Below are 21,332 nucleotides of genomic sequence, written 5' to 3' on the forward strand. Positions count from 1 at the left end.
AATGCTCTCCTCTACTTTGGCTGCTTCTTCGAAAAGATATTTTCTAAGTTAAATCAGGCAAGCCTTTGTTAAAAAACTTTTATTCATTCATCGAAATTTTGTGTTTAGCTTTTGAGAATGCGTTCATTCAAAAATACTTCTAAATTTTGCGATGGCTTATTCAAATGCAGCGTTGAACCTGGTTACGCTCTTCGTTTTGACTTACCCCCACGTGTGTCATGCGAGCATCCAATTTTGGTTGCATTCCTTATTCAACTCAACTCTTGTCTCGTTTGTTTTGGCTTGGGCCGGACAGAGGAGTTGTGCTAATGCGCTGATCTTGGCGACTTGCCTTCGTTTTGGCTTGCCCCCACGTGTGTCATGCAGACATCCAACTTCGAGCAAGTGCCTTTCATAGCTTAACTCTTATTAACAGAGGTTTCCCCATTGTGTTGACAGTGTAGTTGTTATTCTTAAAAGCTCACTTCACTTTTTTTTTTCTTTTCAAATGATCGCAATGCAATGAACGCAATTCTTCGAGACCGCTGCAACCCCCAAACTTAGAGGTTGGCAGTGTTCTCACCGCAAAGCTAAAAACAGAATTACAAGAATGCGATAATAAATATTTGAACAAAGGTTTGAAAAAAATAAAACTTAAGACTTTCAAAATTTGAAGAAGATAACAAAAGTAAAGAATGCCTTGCGTTGATTGGTTAGAACATGCGGTGAACTATACGTACCATCATAGAAACATCGCAAAACAACGCAATCGGGAAAAAGAGAATTTCAGCGCATCGCCTACACTTCAATATTGTTTGCAACCTGGTCGCACAAGCTGCAATACTCCCATGATAAAAAGTTTGCTTGCAGAGGCACAAAACTTAACAAACATTTAGTTGCCAAGTCCCCGGCAATGGCGCCAAAAACTTGGTGACGGGAAATTAGAAGTCAAATTATTCAACAACTAAATTCCCTTGGATGCGATATGCTATGTATATTCCTAAGATATACGTTGATACTCATGCATGGTCATGCGTTGGACTGATGATGCATTAACAAATGTATGCGATGACCATGCGTCCTGCCACAAGTTTTCTTGCGCTCACGCCAAGTATAACGTGAATGCAAGTTTCTCGAGTAATCTGAGGTTGAACACAGGGACTTGTATCTATATGTATGCGGTGATGTGCATGCGGCGGTTTGAATAAAAGAATGGAAGGGATGTTGCTAAGTTAATCCTACTCCTACTCCTATCTAACAGACAACGCAATGAGAATATGTATGAAAGGTAGAGATACGACAAACCTTGACATGAAATAATTGTGTGGGAAATTAGATAAAATGCGGAGATGATTTAATTGCAACCCTTAAGAGTGACTACAAGGATAACCTTAGTCAACACAAGCCATGCGATCATGCAACACACATACAATAGTAAACCACCTCTCTGTGCGAATGCTACGGCTTCTAATGCTAGAACACATGCGATGTACGTGCAAAGGTGCCTATAGTGCCTACACATAAGCCTCTAATTCTTGTCTATGCGATGATACACAAACAAGGTGACCACATATCATCATACCTATCTCTAGGGTGCATGTGATGCATGTTGATAAACAGAGATTATCTCTAAGTCCCCATCTCTTGCTTATACCGATCTAATCTTGCTCTCTCGAGTCTAGATTCTAACCTAGCTATCTCGAGTCATTAGGTTTTTTCTTTAGACTCTCGCTCGAGTAGCTCTAAAGGGGTGTTGGGCACAACATAAAAGAAGACAAACACATGAACTTGGTTGGCGCAAGATTACTCGTATCTCTAATGAATAATGCATGCCTTTCTTAATGCGTCTAACCACTTACCCTCCCGAGCAGTTGATTGTTGCTGACTTTACTCTTAGACAAGCAATGTGTTAGCCTATAGATAGGCGTTGCAGCAGCTTCACACTAAGCAAATAAGATTACTCACACACTCGCGCAATGCACACCTCTCGGTGGGTTGCTACATGCTTCATATCCCTAATTCACATGACTAAGTATGCAATACCCAAGCAATCCCACTAAGTGTTGCAATGAAAGTATGCTAAGCAAAGAAGATGGAGATGGAGTTGAAGAAGACAGAGAAATGCATTGAAAACACATTGTATTAATTCTTTAATTCCAAAATGTCATACAATACAATATAAGAAAGAAAGGGAAAGGAAATGATCGGCTGGAAGCAAAGCTTTGCTTCCAGCGGATATGTGTCAAGGCTGCCAGTGGTGCCATGGATGGGTGGAGAAACTGACTCTCTCGAGCTCTAGCTTCAGTTGAAGGCTCCGGTCGTCACTCAGAATGGATGAAGAAGGTGAAGAACTCTCAAGCGTCTTCTCACGCCTTTGTCTAGATCGCGGGGAAAATCCCCGTATAGAGGGATAATCTTCGGATAATTTGAATTTCAACTCATCGGCTTCTATTTATAGAGCTTGGGTCACCGACAACATTAATTGGACTACTCTGAGTTTGACGTTCGACGCGTTAGTCCTTTTTGAACCTCTGCCACTAACGGCGTGGTAGGTGAAATGTCAACATCATCTTTTGATTTTTCTCGAGGTCGATGCGTTGATGCGTCCATTCCACCTACCTTGCGTTGATCCCATTAGAATGCATTGTCGCGTAGCTGTAATCATTCAATGAGCGCATTCGGTTAATGCCGCAACTCTACACAATGACCGCAATTGCTTGACGAGCGCAACTCCCATGCGATGGATGCATACGACTGATTACCGCAACATCCTTGCATTGATCGATGTGTTTACCTTTGCGATGGAGTGTTTCTCTGCATGCGATCGTCTATGCGGTGGTCCGGTTTCCACGTTTGGGTTCATTTCTTGCATTAGCTATAAAAATAGAACATGAAATGCATAAGTAATGCAAAATAATGGGTTAGCTGAGATTCATCATGCTGATCGACGCAAACTCATATTCTCGTGAATTCTTATCATGATTGACGCATATTCTGCCTAACACTCTTCATAATTCTAAGTAGTCTGGATCATCTGTAGCATCACCAGCTTCATTTCGAATCTGCTTCCATCGAGGGCAGGCCTCATGATTTCCGGAGAGAAATCATAGAGGTTTGGCGATGCATTGTCCCTAATGGGTCTATTGCGATCATTTGCCAACAGAATCGGATTTTCCATGACATTGTTATGATTTGGTGCTCCATTTCCAGGCTGCTCCACCATCTCTTCTTTGTCTGATTGTGGTTGCTGTTGGCGGTCTCATAGTCTCCTTCGAAACATTCTCTCAATATCCCGGTCGTAGTTCGCTAGAGATTGAGAGTTCTGCAAAGAAATCACAAAAATTTCCGTTAACAAACTATTTTGCCGAAGTCCCCGGCAACGGTGCCAAAACTTGATGCATTATTTTATGAAGTGGAAATGTGGATGATATGCGTTGTGCACTCAAGTTTCCCTAGCGGAATTCAAGTGTAAATTCCTCTGGGTTTCCTGGTAAGTCCAGGGTCGAACACAGGGACTTGTGAAAATAGATTGCTTTGGTAAATTTGATGAAAACTTTTCGGTAACCGGGTAAATAAATAAAGTGTTTGGTTTTTTGATTGCGTTGATTAAAGATAAATAAAAAATGCGGCGGAGTTTGAAAAGAGTTGGTAAACGAAAAATGCGATGAATATGCGGTGAACGGGTTGGGAAGGGTTTCAACTAACACTCCCTAGAACGCGTTCGTGCTTGCGATCATGCAACATGCATACAACAGTAAACCACCTTTCGGTGCAAATACCACGGCTTCTAAGGCTTGAACACATGCTATATATATGCGATAAGTCTACAGGGTTCACACATTAACCTCTATTTCTATTTATGCGATGACAACATGACAACTACACAAATATGCGACCACATAATATCATTCCCATTTCTAGGATGCATGGATGCAAGTTGATAAACAGAGCTTATCTCTAAGTCCCTCTCTCTTGTTTATGCAAGCCTAATCTTGCTCTTTCGAGTCCAGATTCTAACCTAGCTCTCTCGAGACATTAGGTTCTTTCTTTAGGCTCTCTCTCGAGTAACTCTAAAGGGTATTTTGCACAGTATTAAATAAGACAATCACAAGCAATGGACTTCCTAGGTCATGTTAGCTTAGTTCTTCTCAACCCATTCGACTAGCTTAGCTATTCATGCGTATTAAGAGAGTGAGCAGATGTAGAATTAGAACTTCCATTGAATAGATATGAAGATGAAGTACAAAATAACAATGCAAGTTTAATAAAGAGCCTGGTAGCAATTTCTTGCTGCCAGGCGTTTACACTGTTTCTACTCGTGCTCTAAAGATAATCTCGCTCTTGTGAGAGTCGGCCCGCTCTCTTCTCTTATGCTCGAAGGTTCTCTGTCGAGTTGCCCTGGGCGATCTCCAGCGCCACCACTCTTCTCTTGTTTCGCCTTAAGATGGAAAGGAAATTATAAACAAAAACAACTGGTTAACTTGTCAATCGATCCTCCCATCTCTGAAGAACGCCCTTGGTATTTATAGAGAATCCATGGTGAAAGGTAGCTTCTCTCTCCCAATTGTACAGATGGGACAACTTTAATTCTTGACTGATGTACCGGATAATTGTCACCGATAAAGCTGAACGTACTTTGTGATCGTTATCGGCTGTCAACTTAATTTGGATTCGACTGTCATCAGCTTTCTGCCCATCACTCTTAATTATCCTTTCACTCGGATGCGCTCACCATGTTGCGCTGACCAAGTTGTGGCAATCCTTCTCAGGGAAATGTTTGTGAGCACAATCAACGCAAAGCCTTGCGGTTGAGTTGCACTCGACCAATGAATTCTTCTGATCGTAATCTTCGCATTGCGTTAATGCATATTCTGCACAAAAAATATAAAGATCAACTGTTCTACTGCGTTGGACGCATGCGACCGTAATTTTATAGAATTTATGCTTAATGGATGCAATTTAACATATTTCATCAAAGCAATCCAACATTGTTTAAGAACTTAGCATTATGATAATGTGCATTTCTGCCCGTTATCATTTACCACGCTTGTGACTCCTCGGCTCCTTGGAGTTGGCCACTGCCCCACTATTATCACAATATAGGGTAATGGGTCTAGATATATCTGGAACAACTTCCATTTTTATCAAGAAATTCCTGAGCCAGACGGCCTCCTTAGTAGCTTCGCAAGTCGCTACGTACTTCGCCTCCATAGTGGAGTCGGCGATGCCCCTCTACTTAGTGCTTCGCCACACTACAACTCTTCCATTACGAGTAAAGACTGACCCTGACGTGGACTTGCAAGAGTCCTTATCAGTTTGAAAGTCAAAATCCTTGTATTCAGTTAGGATCAAATCCCTAGATCCATACATGAGCATGTAGTCCCTTGTTCTCTGAAGATACTTGAGGATGATCTTCACTGCAGTCCAGCGACCCTGGCCTGGGTTAGACTGATACCTACTGACTATGCCCACAGCGTAGCAGATGTCTGGATGAGTACAGAGCATTGCGTACATCAAACTGCCAACGACAGACGCATATGGGACCCGTCTCATCTCCTCAACCTCTTTAGGCGTCTTAGGACACATGTCCTTAGAAAAAGTGACTCCATGCCTAAATGGTAGTAGGCCCTACTTGGAGGCTTGCATTGAGTACTTGAGTAACATCTTGTCAATGTACGATGCCTGAGATAGTGCTAGCACTTTGGTTTTACGATCCCGAAAGATCTGTATAGCCAGAAAAAACTAAGCCTCTCCTAAATCTTTCATTTGGAATTCGGTTGCTAGCCAGTTCTTAACTGCAGTCAGTAGACCTACATCATTTCCAATGAGTAGTATATCATTTACATACAACACTAAGAAACTACTGAAGAGTTGATGATCTTCTTATAGACACAAGGTTCATCAACGTTCTGGTCAAAGCCGTACAACTTGATTGCAATATCAAACCGTATGTTCCAAGATCGAGACGCCTATTTTAGCCTATAAATGGACCGATTCAGCTTGCAAACCTTTTGCTTTTGACCTTGGGCTATGAATCTCTCGGGTTGCACCATGTAAATGGTCTCCTTAAGATTGCCATTCAGAAAGGCCGTCTTGACGTCCATTTGCCAGATCTCATAATTATAATAAGCTGCAATGGACAGGAGGATGCGGATCAACTTTAGCATGGCAATAGGCGAGAAAGTCTCCTCATAATCGACTCCCTCTATCTGGGTATAACCCTTTGCCATAAGTCGAGCCTTGAAGGTATGTACCTTCCCATTAGCACCCCGTTTGCACTTGTAGATCCATTTACAACCTATAGGTCTTACTCCACCAGGTTGATCTACAAGATCCCAAACTGAGTTGAAGTACATCAACTCCATCTCGAGATCCATGGCCTTGACCCATTCATCCCGGTCAACAGCCTCCATTGCCTTTTGATAAGACAACGGATCCTCAACGTCGCCATCTGCTACCACAGCAATGATTTCTGTGAAACCCAGATAGTGAATGGTGGGTTCGCAAACCTCCCACTACGTCGAGGTTCCCTGAACTCTTGAGGTGGAACCGACCTACTAGATGAACTTCCATCAACAACTCTTACTGATGTAGCAGGCGCTTCAACAACTCTTGTTGAAGTTTCAGTAGTTTTATTGGAAAGCTCACACAACACGACTTTACTTTGTGGACTATGCTCCCTTTTATGATCCTTCTCTATAAAAGTAGCGTTTGTGGAAACAAACACCCTATTTTCTGATGGATCATAAAAATAACCCCTTTGTGTACCTTTGGGGTAGCCTAAAAAGAGGCATAACCTCGATTGTAGTTCCAACTTTTTGGGATTAGCCTCAAGAACATGTGCAGGGCAACCCTAAATACGAAGTAAACTAGCTTTACGCCCGTTGCACATCTCCAGAGGTGTTCTCACAACACTCTTGGAGGGAACACAGTTGAGTATGTATACTGCAGTCTCCACTGCGAAACCCCAAAACGAGTTCGATAAGGAAATGTAACTCATCATCAAACGAACCATGTCCAACAAAGTTCTATTTCTTCTCTCCGCTACACCATTTTGCTTAGGTGTACCTGGCGTTGAGAATTGGGAAATGATTCCATTTTCTATCAAATATTCCTAGAATCCTGAGTCCAAAAACTCTCCACCTCGATCCAATCGAAGTGTTTTAATCAGTCTATCTAATGCATTTTCAACTTCAACCTTGAACCCTTTGAACTTTTCAAAGGATTCAGACTTCTGTTCCATAAGATAAACATACCCATACCTAGAGTAATCATTAGTAAAACTGATAAAATACTCATAACCACCTTGGCTCGTACATTCATAGGACCACAAAGGTCAGAATGTACTAACTCAAGAGGCTATTTGGCTCGATAACCTTTTCCAGTAAAAGGTCATTTAGTCATCTTACCCTCAAGGCAAGATTCACATTTTACAGAAATGAGGTACCTCGTAAGTTGAGGAACAATATATATATCATTCAAAACTAGAAACCTATTCTGTAAAGCTAACTGGAGCCTTTCCACTGCCACAGCTGAGATAATGTGCCTGGTGTCTACTCGCATCATCATCTCACCAGCCTTCAGTTATCGTCGGGATCTAAATCCTTGAAAAGAAGAAAAAATGTGATTAGTGGCACCCGAATCAATTATTCAGGCAGAATCATCATTCTCCACTAAACAAGTATCAAGTACAAGTAAATCATATTTACCTTTATATGTTTTAGCCTTAGCCTTGGCGACCTTCCTTTCCTTCAGCCAGTGAGGACAGTTCCTTTACAACCAGTGGTGGATACCTTCTTGGGGTGACAGGCGGGGGGTTAGCAGACGTCTTCCCTTTTCCCTTACCACCCTTCTTCTTCTTATGCTTTGTAGAGTTAGAAGTAGAAGGTGCATACTTCGTTCCTGAGGTCGAACCTCTATGGCGTCCTAGAAGATGAAGCAACATTTCCCTCACCCTTCTTCCTCTTCTTACTTTTTAGTAAAGATTGGTAGGTCTGCAACTCATTGAGGAGAGTTGTAAAGTTATATTTCACTTTATTAAGAATCACATTACTAACAAAGTGCAGGAAGCTCTCCGACAAAGAATGCAGGATTATGCTAACCTGGCTACCCTCATCGATGGTAGACCCATTCAACTCCGCCACATTGAAGTGGACCATCATGTTAAGCACATGTTCACGAACAGAAGTGCCTTCTTCCATTTTGGAGTTGAATATATGCTTAAGAGCCTCAAGCATAAGCTATTCAGATGGTTGTCCAAACATCCCCGCAGGGACTCCATGATCTCACGCGCTAAGACCATAGGCTCATGTTTCTTGGCCAAGACTTCAGAAAGACTTGCCAAGATATAGGCTCGGGCATTCTCATTTGCCCGTGTCCATCGCTCGTATGCCTCCTAAAGATTTTGAGCGGCAATGGGAGCTAGGATAGGAGGACAGACCTCCGTAAACGCAAACATGAGATCCTCGATGATAAGAATCGTCGTGATCATGTGTTTCCATGTCGAAAATTTATCGCCAGTTAATTTTTCGACACTAAGCAAAGCTAACGTGGTTGTGGCCATTTTGAAAACTTGTTGCTGAAAATACGAACAAAACTTTATTAGATTTTGCTAAACCTCATTGAACCAGTTAATTTTGCAAAACAGTTTCCAGTACCCTAAGTGAAAAACTTCTATTTTGCAATGATGCTTCAGTGTGGCAGGACAAACGTCATCGGTGGGGTGATTGATATGTTGTAAATGTGATGCGATTATGGTGTATATTTGTGGTGATGAGTTATGCATTGCACATGCAAATTTTCCTAGTAAAATCTAAGTACAAATCTCACTTGGTTTCTTGGTAAGTCCAGGGTCGAACGCAGGGACTACTGAGTTACTATGCGAAAGTAAATTTGATTCCTTTGTGGTGGAAAAAACAAATAAGTTGGATGGTGTTTTGTTTAAGTATATTTCCTATGCCGCGGATTCAAGTAAGGAGTTGGTGAAATCAAGGTTTACAATGAGTATGCAATGAACGGGTTGAGAAGGGATTTAGCTAACACTTCCTAAGATGACATTCATGTTATGCGATCATGCTACACACACACAACATGTCATCTCTCAATGCAAATGCCGTAGTTCCTATTTCTAGAATGCATGCGATGTATACGATAATGTCGATAGGTCTTATGTCTAAGCCTCTATTCTTGTCTATGCGATGATGAATGATGCACACATACACAAAGTGACTGCATACTATCATATCTTATTTCTAGGGTGTATGCGATGCATAATAGAAAACAGAACTTATGTCTAAGTTTCTATCTCTTGCTTATGCGGTTCTAATTTGACTCTCTCAAGCCTAGATTCTAATCTGACTCTCACAAGTCTAGATTCTTTCTTTAGACTACTCTCTCAAGTATCTCTAAAGGGTGAATGACGCATATATAAGACAAGATGATTGCATAAAGTGAAAATCTTAGGTCATGCTAGCTAAGTTCTTTTCAACCCATTCGGAGATTTAGCTACTTATGCGACATAAAGAGAGATTGAACATAAGTTGAAATGCGATTTCCACTGTTTATGAATTAAATGCAGAATATAGAATAACAATAGAATATAGAGATAAGAAGCCCGGTAGCAATGTCTTGCTTCCGGTGGCCTTTTACACTATCTTTTCACTCCAACTCTGCCTAGAAGAATATCCTTGCTTTCGCAAGTGTTGACCCTCTCTCCTCTTGATGCGCTTTCTGACAGTCTTTCAAGCTGTGCAGGAATGATTTCTCGGCATCTTCTTCTCTTCACTCGTCTCCGTCTTCTAAGTATAAGATTAACTATGAACAGACTAATGGCTATCTACTTTGTATATGGTCTAACTTGTTAACCCCTTTTACAATGGTGGCCTCCGATATTTATAGAGCTCAAGGTCAAGAAGCTTTTCTTTCTAATGATTGCAATAATGGGTGGTCATTAAATCTCCTGCTCTGATGTGCCAATTAATGGTCACCGAAAAGTTGAGTGTACTTCCTATAGTGTGTCGTTAATGGCTTGTCAACTAAATTCGGATTCGACCGTCATCCGCTTTCCGTCCCATCATGATTTATTATGCTTTCACCTTGATGTGCCATCTTTACGCGACCACCTTCTTGAGTAACTTCTTGCAAGCGCATACGATCGCATGACTTTGCAATCGCAATCTTGCAATACGCGCGAATGCCGAATTCCTTAGATCACAATTTTACTTACGCCAACGCATTTTTCCTGCACAAAATAAATAAATTAGCTGCTTTTATGCAATGGGCGCACGTGATCGCAATATTCTCAGTTTAACGCTTTTGGACATGATTTTGTATATTTTTACTGTCGCATTCTTCCTGTTGTCAGTGATCAGATGCCCCTTCGCTTGGATGAGACATTCTCAACCATTAGGCAGAACCAACTCTTGGAACTGAACCTAACAGCCACCATTTATTTGGTCCAGAACTGTTAACCTTTAACAATTTCGCATAAGTGACCCCTCACTTTTGGTACTAGAGTGCCACCCTAATGAGCCCACCTTAGGAAAGAAGCAGATTAGAACAAGAGACTAAGTAACCTTATCCTCTTATAGGAGATCAAAAAAGAAACGCGCAAAACTGCCATCCTATAGGGGTACACTCCCAGGGTGCCTCAAGGCAATGCACAATAACTTTATTCAATCCAACGAGGGAGACCGAGGGATATGCTGTCGCATTTCCTGCTCCCATTTATTATGAACATTCTCTCCATCCACCTTGATATTGACCTACCCAAACACCATCCATTAGGAGGACACGACAAAGGAGCTTCGAGGCCGAGGGTAGATCTCACAATGTGGACTATATAGGAGAAACGTGAAAGGTTTAAGTGAAGTATCTTATGCCCTAAGTACCTCCCACGAAATGTTCTACCTAGGGGTTCATTAACCTAGACAATCCGGCTACTGATTTAAGTCTAAGTCATCTTTTTAAAGTCCGCTCATAAACAACTTTTGTCTATGAAATATGAACAAGTTCAAGTAGTCAAATTTAAACACTTTAATGGACTATCCTTAACTTGCATGCATGCATCAAATCTATCTAATTCACCTTTCTAGGTAAGTTCCCAGGTAGGGGTGTTACGTTTCCATCAACTTAAATACCCCAGCCTAGACAAAACCCGCCTTAGACAAAAGGTCCCTTATAGATAGATTTGCTACACTTTAACCTTTTATAAGTCAATTTAATCCTATTAAACTGATTAAAAGATTAAAGCCTTAGGGTTGCTAATCATATTAGAATCGTGATCTTAGGTCTATATGATCCATGTTTTAAACAGTTTAAAACATGAATTAAACCTAAATGAGTGTGCATGTCTTTCTTATCGCTTTTAGTTCTAATTTCTCTTTAACCTTTAAAAAGAAACAACTAAAATACATCGTGCACAACTAGGTGTTTATAACGCTTATAAAGTAACCTATGTGTCATGCTTCATGCAATGTCTGGTCATTACTATACATAACTTTTATATACGAGTAATAACCAAGCAAACATGCTTTACATTCACCCTTATACTATAACAATTATAATATAAAGATGATGCATATCAATGCTTTTTATGCATGCATAAATATAACTCTTATATTATATGATGCATGAGCATGCTCTTACATAATGAAATCATGCTTCTCTAAATTATAACAATTACAATAAAGAGATGTGCATGACCAATGCATAACCTAATGTGGGATTTACTATAGTGTATACCATATGACATATAAAAACCATACATCGCATGTAATAAACCAAGGACTAATGGACCAGGATGAACCTTTACAAAAAACTAGAATGAAATAACTCTATCTTATTACATTTTCCATCGAGCGAACCGGTTCTCAGGTGAACTGGGTCTCGAACCGCCAGGAGAACTCCATCGTTTTCTAAATGCCGAAGGGAAATGATCGCTCAGCACACACTAGACGATAAGCACAATCGCTAAATGATCGCTTAGACGACAACGAGGCTGTGAAGCCTGATCGTTTAGGCGATCGCTTAACTCGGTGAAAGGTAAATGATTTACCATGCGTTGCTAAGCGATCGTTTAGTCAGTTACTAAGTGATGAAGCTTGCTGAGCTAGACGATCGTCTAGTGCGCGTGCGCGTTAAACGATACCTGAGCATCCGATACTCAGCAGTCACTTACCCCATCGTCTACACGACCCGATCAACCCTTGATCATCTTCTTCCTTTAAGAACAACAACCTTTGCTCCGATCTTCTTCAAGAACGACTCAAGACTCAAACTTACATTGAATTACAGGCTCGATAACAATTAATAATGTCCAAAAACGTAGGGGCCTTTACAATCAACCGAAAATGCAAAATAGTTAAATCAAACCGAGGCTAACATCCCAGAAAACTCCATTAATTCGCACATTCACAACAATTTAACAATTAAACAAAGCAGACATGCACCCACCAAGAATATATATGCAATTCGTTGCAACAATGAAATTGGAATATCAGAACCTGGCTTTGATACCAATTGAAGGAACTCTTAACGAAGAGTATCCATGAGCGCATTGGGATCTTCATATTTCATTGTGACTGAAATTACCACACACACATTCTAACAAACAGTTATGCAATTTACATTATTAATGGCATGCTTTGAGAAATAAAATACTAGAGATTGAGTATACACACCAGTTGAAGACTCTCTTCACTTCGAACTCAACCCAGTGGAAGCAAGCCTCTACGTTCTTTATCGCCCAACAAAATAGTCGGTTACGGTAGCACGATCGGCAGCAACATGAACAAGCACGAGCGGGGAAGACACCACCACTTAGAGCCCTTGGTATTCTTGGAATGAGAATCCAAAGAGTGGTCTTTGTTAAATTTGGTAGAGGAAGGAGGAACGAGTTGATCATGTAGAACGATAAGCAAGTGGAAGAGAAGGCTATCGTATAATGGAGTGCTTATCGTTTAGAGAAAGCTATACGATCGTTTACGTTTTACTAAGCGATTGTCTAGTATTTAGTAAGTGATCGTTTAGAAAACTCGGCACACTAAGCGTTTAGAAAATTTGAGCGATCGTTTAGAGACTGCGTGTGATCATTTAGACGCAGGGCGCTATCGTACAGGCTCTCAGCTAAGCGATCAAAACGTTTTCGCACCTTTTGCGATTTTTTCGAACTTTTTTCAAAATGAAAAGCAATTTTCATTTTATTCTTCAGTTACAATAACCGAATAAGTTTTTCCCACTAACGCATGATTGAGAAGATGTTTTTGGCCAATTATCACATAATTAACCAATTAATAAATAAATGAATATAGTCACATTATATTTAAACCTATAGTTTGATATCATATATCTACTATAGTAATTTCTCCTCCACTTGATATAAATCATATTTATATCTAATTTCTTCCAAAATAATGTATCTCATACATTTAGTCAATTATATCATATATAATTAACCAATTCAATTATATCATATATAATCGAATTCGCTCTTGTCAATTTGAACATTTCAAACTGACCCAAAAACTGATTCTCGACTCTATCCAAGCTACCTAGGGGACCTTATAGACCTGTGGCTCGAAGCTCCAACGATACGTGAATAGCTGACTAAACTCTTTAGTCACGAGATCCACCATTCGTTAACTGCCAGGCATTCCACTAAAGATCAGTAGCTAAACTCTTCTTATCATAGATATATTTCTATGCCAATCAGATATAAGCAATCATGAGTACAATGACCCTTCACAGATGCTCGTAAGTACAGTTGGGCCAATTTACTGTTTTGTCCCTGTAGTTACATCCCACTCCTTAAGTACCACTGATTCCTCTAATGAACAATACAACATAGTCCAACTATGTGTGAACACCTCTCGGACCAAGAAAAGATGTGTGGCATAGCATAACACAAGATAATCGTAAGCAATGAACATCCTAGGTCATGTTAGCTTAGTTCTTCTCAACCCATTCGACAAGTTTAACTACTCATGCGTGCTAAGAGAGTAAACAGGTGTAGAATAAGAACTTCCATTGTATAAATATAAAGATGAAGTACAAGATAACAATGCAAGAAGAGAATAAAGAGCCTGGTAGCAATCTCTTGCTTCCCAAGCTTTTACACTGTCTTTCTACTCTTGTTCAAAAGATAATCTCGCTCTCGCAAGAGTCGGCCCGCTCTCTGCTTTCTACACCTTTGGTTCTCTTTCGAGTTGACTTGAGCGATCTTTTGGGATCTCTCCTCTTCTCTTGCTCTTCCTTAAAATAAAAAGGAAAACTATGGACAAAGACGTGCTGAGCTAATTGATCCGAACCCCTTTTTTGAAGGATGCCTTTGGTATTTATAAAGCTTCGGGGTGAAGGGTGACTTCTCTCTTATGATTGCACAGATGGGATGGCTTTAATTCTCTGACTAATGCACCGAATATTGGTCACCGAAAAGCTGAATGTACTTGTTATCGTTAGCGGCTGCCAACTTAATTCAGATTTGACCATCATCAGTTTTTTTTCCCATCGTGATTAATTATGCCTTTCACCGAGATGCGCCCACCAAGTTGTGCCGTCTCTTATGCGGCAATCCTTCTTGAGCAAATATTTGTGAACACAATCACCGCAAAGCCTTGCGGTAATGCTGCGCTCGACCAATAATTTCCTGTGATCGCTCTTTCTGCCTTGTGTCAATGCATATTCTGCATAAGAATACAGAAATCAACTGTTCTTATGCGATGAATGCATGTGACCGCAATGTTATAAACTTAATGCTTTTTGGATGTAATTTAACATATTTTGTCAACGAAAACCCTCATTGTTTAATAACTTAGCAATGTAATAATGTGCATTTCTGCCCGTTATCACAGACGAATCCCCAAAATAGTAGGTTTGAATCAGCAACCTTGCCATTTGTACCCATACAAATTAAAGGACCGCCCTCAATGGCAGGAGTTCCCAACTCACTCAGATTGAGGTCATGTTACCTATGGTCATCCTAGTGAAGTGAAGTCTCTGTCATGAATGATGTTATATAACGAGATGTTAACACTTCGTGGTTAGGTCTTATACAAACTCTTTGTATAGGATGCCCTCGCTCGCATGTCCCCTACACAAATGATCAGGATCAGACCATCATTGACAAGTCACAATACTTGTGACCATTCCACAAAGCGGGCCGTATCCGTAGCGTTACCAGGATAAGGTTTTCCTTCTATATCCATATACTACAGACCATTTTGGTTATCATTTAAGACATGATCCACTTGTACACCACATACATGCTTAAGTTACAAACAGATGACTAGGGATTTTATGTTTATTGGTTTGTGGTAAAGCAAATAAAACAAATAACTAAGCAAAATCAGATGTGAAGTAAATATCATATATTATACAACACAAGCGTTCGTACAAACTGTTTACAAACTATAGGACACAAGATTTTAGGGCATCAACCCCAACAATAAATGCTACTTTTCTTGAGGAGGATCATATAAGGGAACACAGACCTAGAAGCAAAATCGTGTTGAATGAGATTTCCAAAGAAACTACTGAATGTTCAACAAGAGTTGTTGAAGAGCCTATTACCTCAACAATAGTTGTTGAAGTAGGTTCATCTAGTAGGTCAAATCCACCTCAAGTGTTGAGGGAACCTCAACGTAGTGGGAGGGTTGCAAACCCACCTATTCGCTATATGGGTTTAACTGAAATCCTTCCTATGGTAGCTAATGGTGAGGTTGATGATCCTTTGTCTTATAAGAAGGAAATGGAGGATGTTGACAGAGATGAATGGATCAAAGCCATGGATCTCGAAATGGAGTCTATGTACTTCAATTTAGTTTGGGATCTTGTAGATCAACTTGATGGGGGTTAAACCTATAGATTGTACGTGGATCTACAAGAGAAAATAGGATACTGATGGGAAGGTGAAAACTTCAAGGCTAGACTGGTGGCAAAGGGTTATACCCAGGTAGAGGGAGTCGACTATGAGGAGACTTTCTCGCATGTTGCCATACTGAAGCTTATCAGGATCCTCTTATCCATTGCCTCATATTATGACTTTGAGATATGGAAAATGGATGTCAAGACTTTTATTCTAAATGGAAATCTTAAGGAGACCATTTATATGGTGTAGCTCGGGGATTCATAGTCCAAGGTCAAGAGCAAAAGGTTTACAAGCTGAATCGGTCCATTTATGGACTGAAATAGGCATCTCGATCTTGGAATATAAGGTTTGATACTGCAATAAAATCTTATGGCTTTGATCAGAACGTTGATGAGTCTTGTGTATACAAGAAGATCATCAACAGTTCAGTAGTTTTCCTAGTGTCGTACGTAGATGATATCCTACTCATTGGGAATGATGTAGGCGTACTGGCTACAGTTAAGAACTGGCTAGTGACCCAATTCCAAATGAAAGATTTGGGAAAGGCTCAGTTTTTTCTTGGTATTCAGATCTTTCAGGATTGTAAGAACAAAATGCTAGCATTATCTCAGGCATCGTATATTGACAAGATGTTGATCAAATATTCGATGCAAAACTCCAAGAGGGGCCTATTTCCTTTCAGGCATGGAGTTACATTTTCTAAAAAATAGTGTCCCGACACCTCAAGAGGTTGAGGAAATGAGACAAGTCCCCTATACATCTTCCGTAGGCAGTTTGATGAGTCCTCTATACATCTTTCGTAGGCAGTTTGATGTATGCAATGTTATGTACTAGACCTGACATCTGTTATGTAGTGGAGATAGTTAATAGATATTAGTCTAATACAGGATATGACCACTGGACAACCGTCAAGAACATCCTTAAGTATCTACGGAGAACGTGGACTACATACTTGTGTATGGTTCTAAGGATTTGATCCTTATAGGATACATGGACTTTGATTTTCAAACTGATAGGGATTCTCACAAATCCACTTCAGCATCAATGTTCACTCTTAACGGAGGGGCTGTAGTATGGCGAAGCACCAAGCAGGGGTGCATTGCGGACTCCACCATGGAGGCCGAGTATGTAGTGGCTTGTGAAGTTGCTAAGGAGGCTGTTAGGATCAAGAAAGTCCTGACTAATCTGGATGTTGTTCTTGACGTGTCAACGAATATCACACTTTGTTGTTATAATAATGGTGATGTGGCGAATTCCTGTGAGCCTCGGAGTCATAAGCACGACAAGCACATTGAGTGGAAATACCATCTCATCCGAGAGATTATGCATTGGAGGGAAGTGATTGTCACGAAGATAGCTTCGGAGCACAATGTTGTTGATCCGTTTACAAAACACAAACCACGGCTGGACTAGGGCAAGTGGGAAATCTTGTACTGGGCGTATTGTGTCCTAGTTTATTATTTTATGTACTTGTAATTTGATTATCTTATACAACCCGCTAGCTTTAGGACAAATGGGAGATTGTTGGGGTTGATACTCTAAATCTCATAGGTTTCTATAGTTTGTAAACCTTGTACGAACAAACATTTATGTGCTTTATAATATTTGATATTTTATTCACTTGTCTATGAAATATATGGTATTTTAGTTTAATTAACCATAAACCAATAAACTAACATCCACGATTATCGTTGTAACTTAAACATGTATGTGGAGACATACAGATGGATCATGTTTAAGTGATAACCTAAATGGTCTATAGTATATGGATAAGGTTGGGTGCCTTATCCTGTACGAGTATGGCCTGCTTTGTAGGTGTTACAAATGTTGTAAAGTGCTACAAATGATTTGATCATGATCATTCATGTATTAGACATGTGAGTGGGGATATTCTATACAAATGAGTTTGTATAAGATCAGACCACGAAATGTTTAGTCTCGTCATATAATGCCATTCATATTAAAGACTTTCATTTTACTAGGATGACCATAGATAACATGACCTTAATCCTGAGTGAGTTGTGAACTACTGCCTATGAAGGCGGTCCTTTGATTTGCATGAGTGAGAGTGGTCAGATCGTCGACTCAACAAGCCTACCATTTTGGGGATTCGTCTGATTGGGGAGTTGGAAACTCAGCTACACAATATGGAATTCACTCCTTCCCTGAAGAAGGGGCAAGTAGATAAATTGCTCCATTAAGGGTTGATTCCAGGTTTTGAACAATATGGCACCACACCCTCTCCTGGCCCGAGAGGGGTTTAGTCATAGTGGGACTATGATCTATTGTTCATTAGAGGGATCAGTGGTACTTAAGGAGTTAGATGTAAATACAAGGGCAAAACGATAATTTGGCCCATCTATACTTACTATCGATTTGTGAAGGGTCATCGTACTGTTGATTGGTTATATCCAATGGACACAAAAATATATCTATAGTGCGAAGAGTGCAGCTGTCGGTCTTTAGTGGAGTGCCCGACAGTTAACGGATGATGGATAATCTGATTAAAGAGTTTAATTAGTTATTCACGTACTATTGGAGCTTCAAGCTACAGGTCCATAAGGTCCCCTTGGTAGCTCAATGAATTTAGTTGAGAATTAGTTTTTGGGTTAATATGAAATGTTCAAATTAATAAGAGGGAATTTAATTATATATGATATAATTAAATTAATTCAGTTATATATGATATAATTGACACAATATATATGATATATGATATAGTTTAATTGGAGGAACAAATATTTGAATATGATTCAAATATATTTTCTATGAATAAGATTCATAGTTGTTAAATTTAATATAAATATGATTTATATTAAATGCCATAAAATAGATAAAAAGAATTATGGTTTATATATTGTATATGATGCAATATTAAAACTATATGTTATCAATATAATATGATTAGTTGGTTATCATATTTTATTTATAATTATTAATTATTTGATAATTAAATCCTTTTTCTCTCTAACCACCCTTAGTGAGAAGTTAATTGGTTTTATGGAAAAAATAGGATAAATGAAAATATGATTTTTATTATTCCGAGAGTGAGTATTTAGGATTGATTTCTACATGATTTGCTTGAGAGCCTATGCGATAGACTTAGTTTACTACACAATTAAAGTCTTGCTATGTGAGATAGCTTTGCCTTCCTTCGATCGTCTTCTTCCTCCAACTTCAAAACACCCTCCTAACCAAAATAGCTAAAACCCACCACTCCTTGGTTCTCACACCAAGAATACCAAGGTAACTAAGTGGCGGTGTCCTCTACCTTTTGGTTCGAGTTGCGTTGTTGTTTGCCGTTGTTCGTGACTTGCTCGACGTGTTTGTGAACAAGAAAGTATGAGGGATTTATTTCAAGAAAAGTTCTTCAAAGGTATAATCTCTAAACCTTGTTTCTTATTTTAAAAGCATGTTGTAATTTATCTTTTGATGCATAATCTATCTGTTTTACTGTAAATGTATGCGTTCAATCAAAATGGGATTTGGACGATCCACTTATGCTCAAAGGTTCTCTGTAAAATGAGTTCCTTTAAGTTTCACTCATCGAAGAAGGATTGGAATCGAGTGAAAATTGTGCTCATAATTAAATCATTTTTCATAGAGAGAAATATCATGTCAAACTCAAATTTCGATTCGTTTGTCCGCGCGTTTCATTCTCCCATCTCGTTCCGTTTCGTCCGCCCATCCGTAATGTCGCACACGTTCTGTGGCAGAGCGCTCTTCTCGCTCCCTACTGTTCAACGCTGAAGGCCTATAAAAGGCAAGGCCTTCAGCAGTTCGTAATGCACATAATTCATTTATTAATTCCCCACTTCATTTTCCTCTCCTCCTCCATCTTAGCTTTTCCAGCAGTGAGTTTAGAAAGGGTGTACATTCCGGTCGGTAACGGTGCATTTTCGATCGGTTTTCATTTGGTTGTTTTATCCTAGGGACGATGTGGCAATTTTCAGACCTGCTTGCACACTTGGGCGGAGTTGCAGAATGACTTAAAGAGAGCGAGCTCCGCGACTCAGCCTATAACAAGTTTCTGTTTTGCATGTTTTGCTCTTCGCTTGACCGTCGTGTCTTGACGGTTTACAGTTTGTCGTTCTGAGGGCCCTGCCGTTTCCAACAATTTTAAGACGATTCCACGTCATTAATGGCCCTCAGTAGCAAGAGATATCTAACCTCAACCGTCCATTTCGGTTCGAAGGAGCGAACTTCAAGCGGTGGAAGCAAAAGATATTGTTCTTCCTCATCCGTCAAGAAAAGTTGTCGAAGCTTTGTACCAGCACTAAGCTGATCGTCCCTTTAGAAAACCAACTGAACAACAGATAAAAGAAGCTGCTGTCTGGAAGGAAAAAGACTTTCTATGTAAGAATTTCATTTTAAATAGTTTGACTGATGATCTGTATGACTACTACAGTACAATAAAGACAGAAAAGAGGTCTGGGATGCCTATAAAAGAAGTATGACACCGAGGAGGCCGGGTCGAAGAAAATATGTGGTTAGCCATTATCTCAATTCCAGATGATAGTTGACAAATCCGTGGAGGCCTAATCCCATGAACTCCAGAAGATAGCCCACGAGATAATTACTGAAGGTATGTCTTTAGACGAACAATTCCAAGTTGCTGTTATTATTGATAAACTGCCCTTGTGGAAGGACTTTAAGAACACTTTGAGGCATAAGACCAAGGACTTGGAGAGTCTTTATAACTAGCTAAGGATCGAGGAGGAAGCCCGGAATTAGGACAGAGGGAGGAGGTGAATGCAGTTACCTAGGAAACCCGCCTCTGCCGTGGTAAAACTTGACCAAAAACCTAAAAGGACAAAGAGGAAATGTTTTACCACAGCAGAGGCGGGTTTTCCTAGGTACTATGTTCACCTCCTCCCTCTGGTCCTGCTTCCGGGCTTCCTTCTCAATCCTTAGCCAGATTATAAGACTCTCTAAGGAGAACTCCTTGGTCTTATGCCTCAAAGTGTTCTTAAAGTCCTTCCACAAAGGGGACAGTTTATCAATAATAACAACTTGGAATTGTTCATCTAGAAGCATACCATTAGTAATTATCTCATGGGCTATCTTCTGGAGTTCATGGGATTGGGCCTCCACAGATTTGTCATCCGTCATCTGGAACTTGAGATAATGGCTAACCGCATATTTCTTCGACTCGACCTCCTTGGTGTCATACTTCTTTTGTAGGGCATCCCAGACCTCTTTCAATGTCTTCATTGTACTGTAGTAGTCATACAGATCATCAGTCAAACCATTTAAAATGAATTTCTTACATAGAAAGTCTTTCTCCTCCCAGTCAGCAGCTTCTTTTATCTGTTGTTCAGTTGGTTCTTCTAAAGGGATGATCGACTTAGTGCTGGTACAAGCTTTGACAACTTTCTTGACAGTGAGGAAGAATAACATCTTTTGCTTCCACCGCTTGAAGTTCGCTCATTTGAACCATAATGGATGGTTGAGGTCAGATATCTCATTGTTGCTACTAAGGGCCATT

This window comes from Benincasa hispida, chromosome 5 (assembly GCF_009727055.1).
Source record: "Benincasa hispida cultivar B227 chromosome 5, ASM972705v1, whole genome shotgun sequence".
Taxonomy (NCBI): domain Eukaryota; kingdom Viridiplantae; phylum Streptophyta; class Magnoliopsida; order Cucurbitales; family Cucurbitaceae; genus Benincasa; species Benincasa hispida.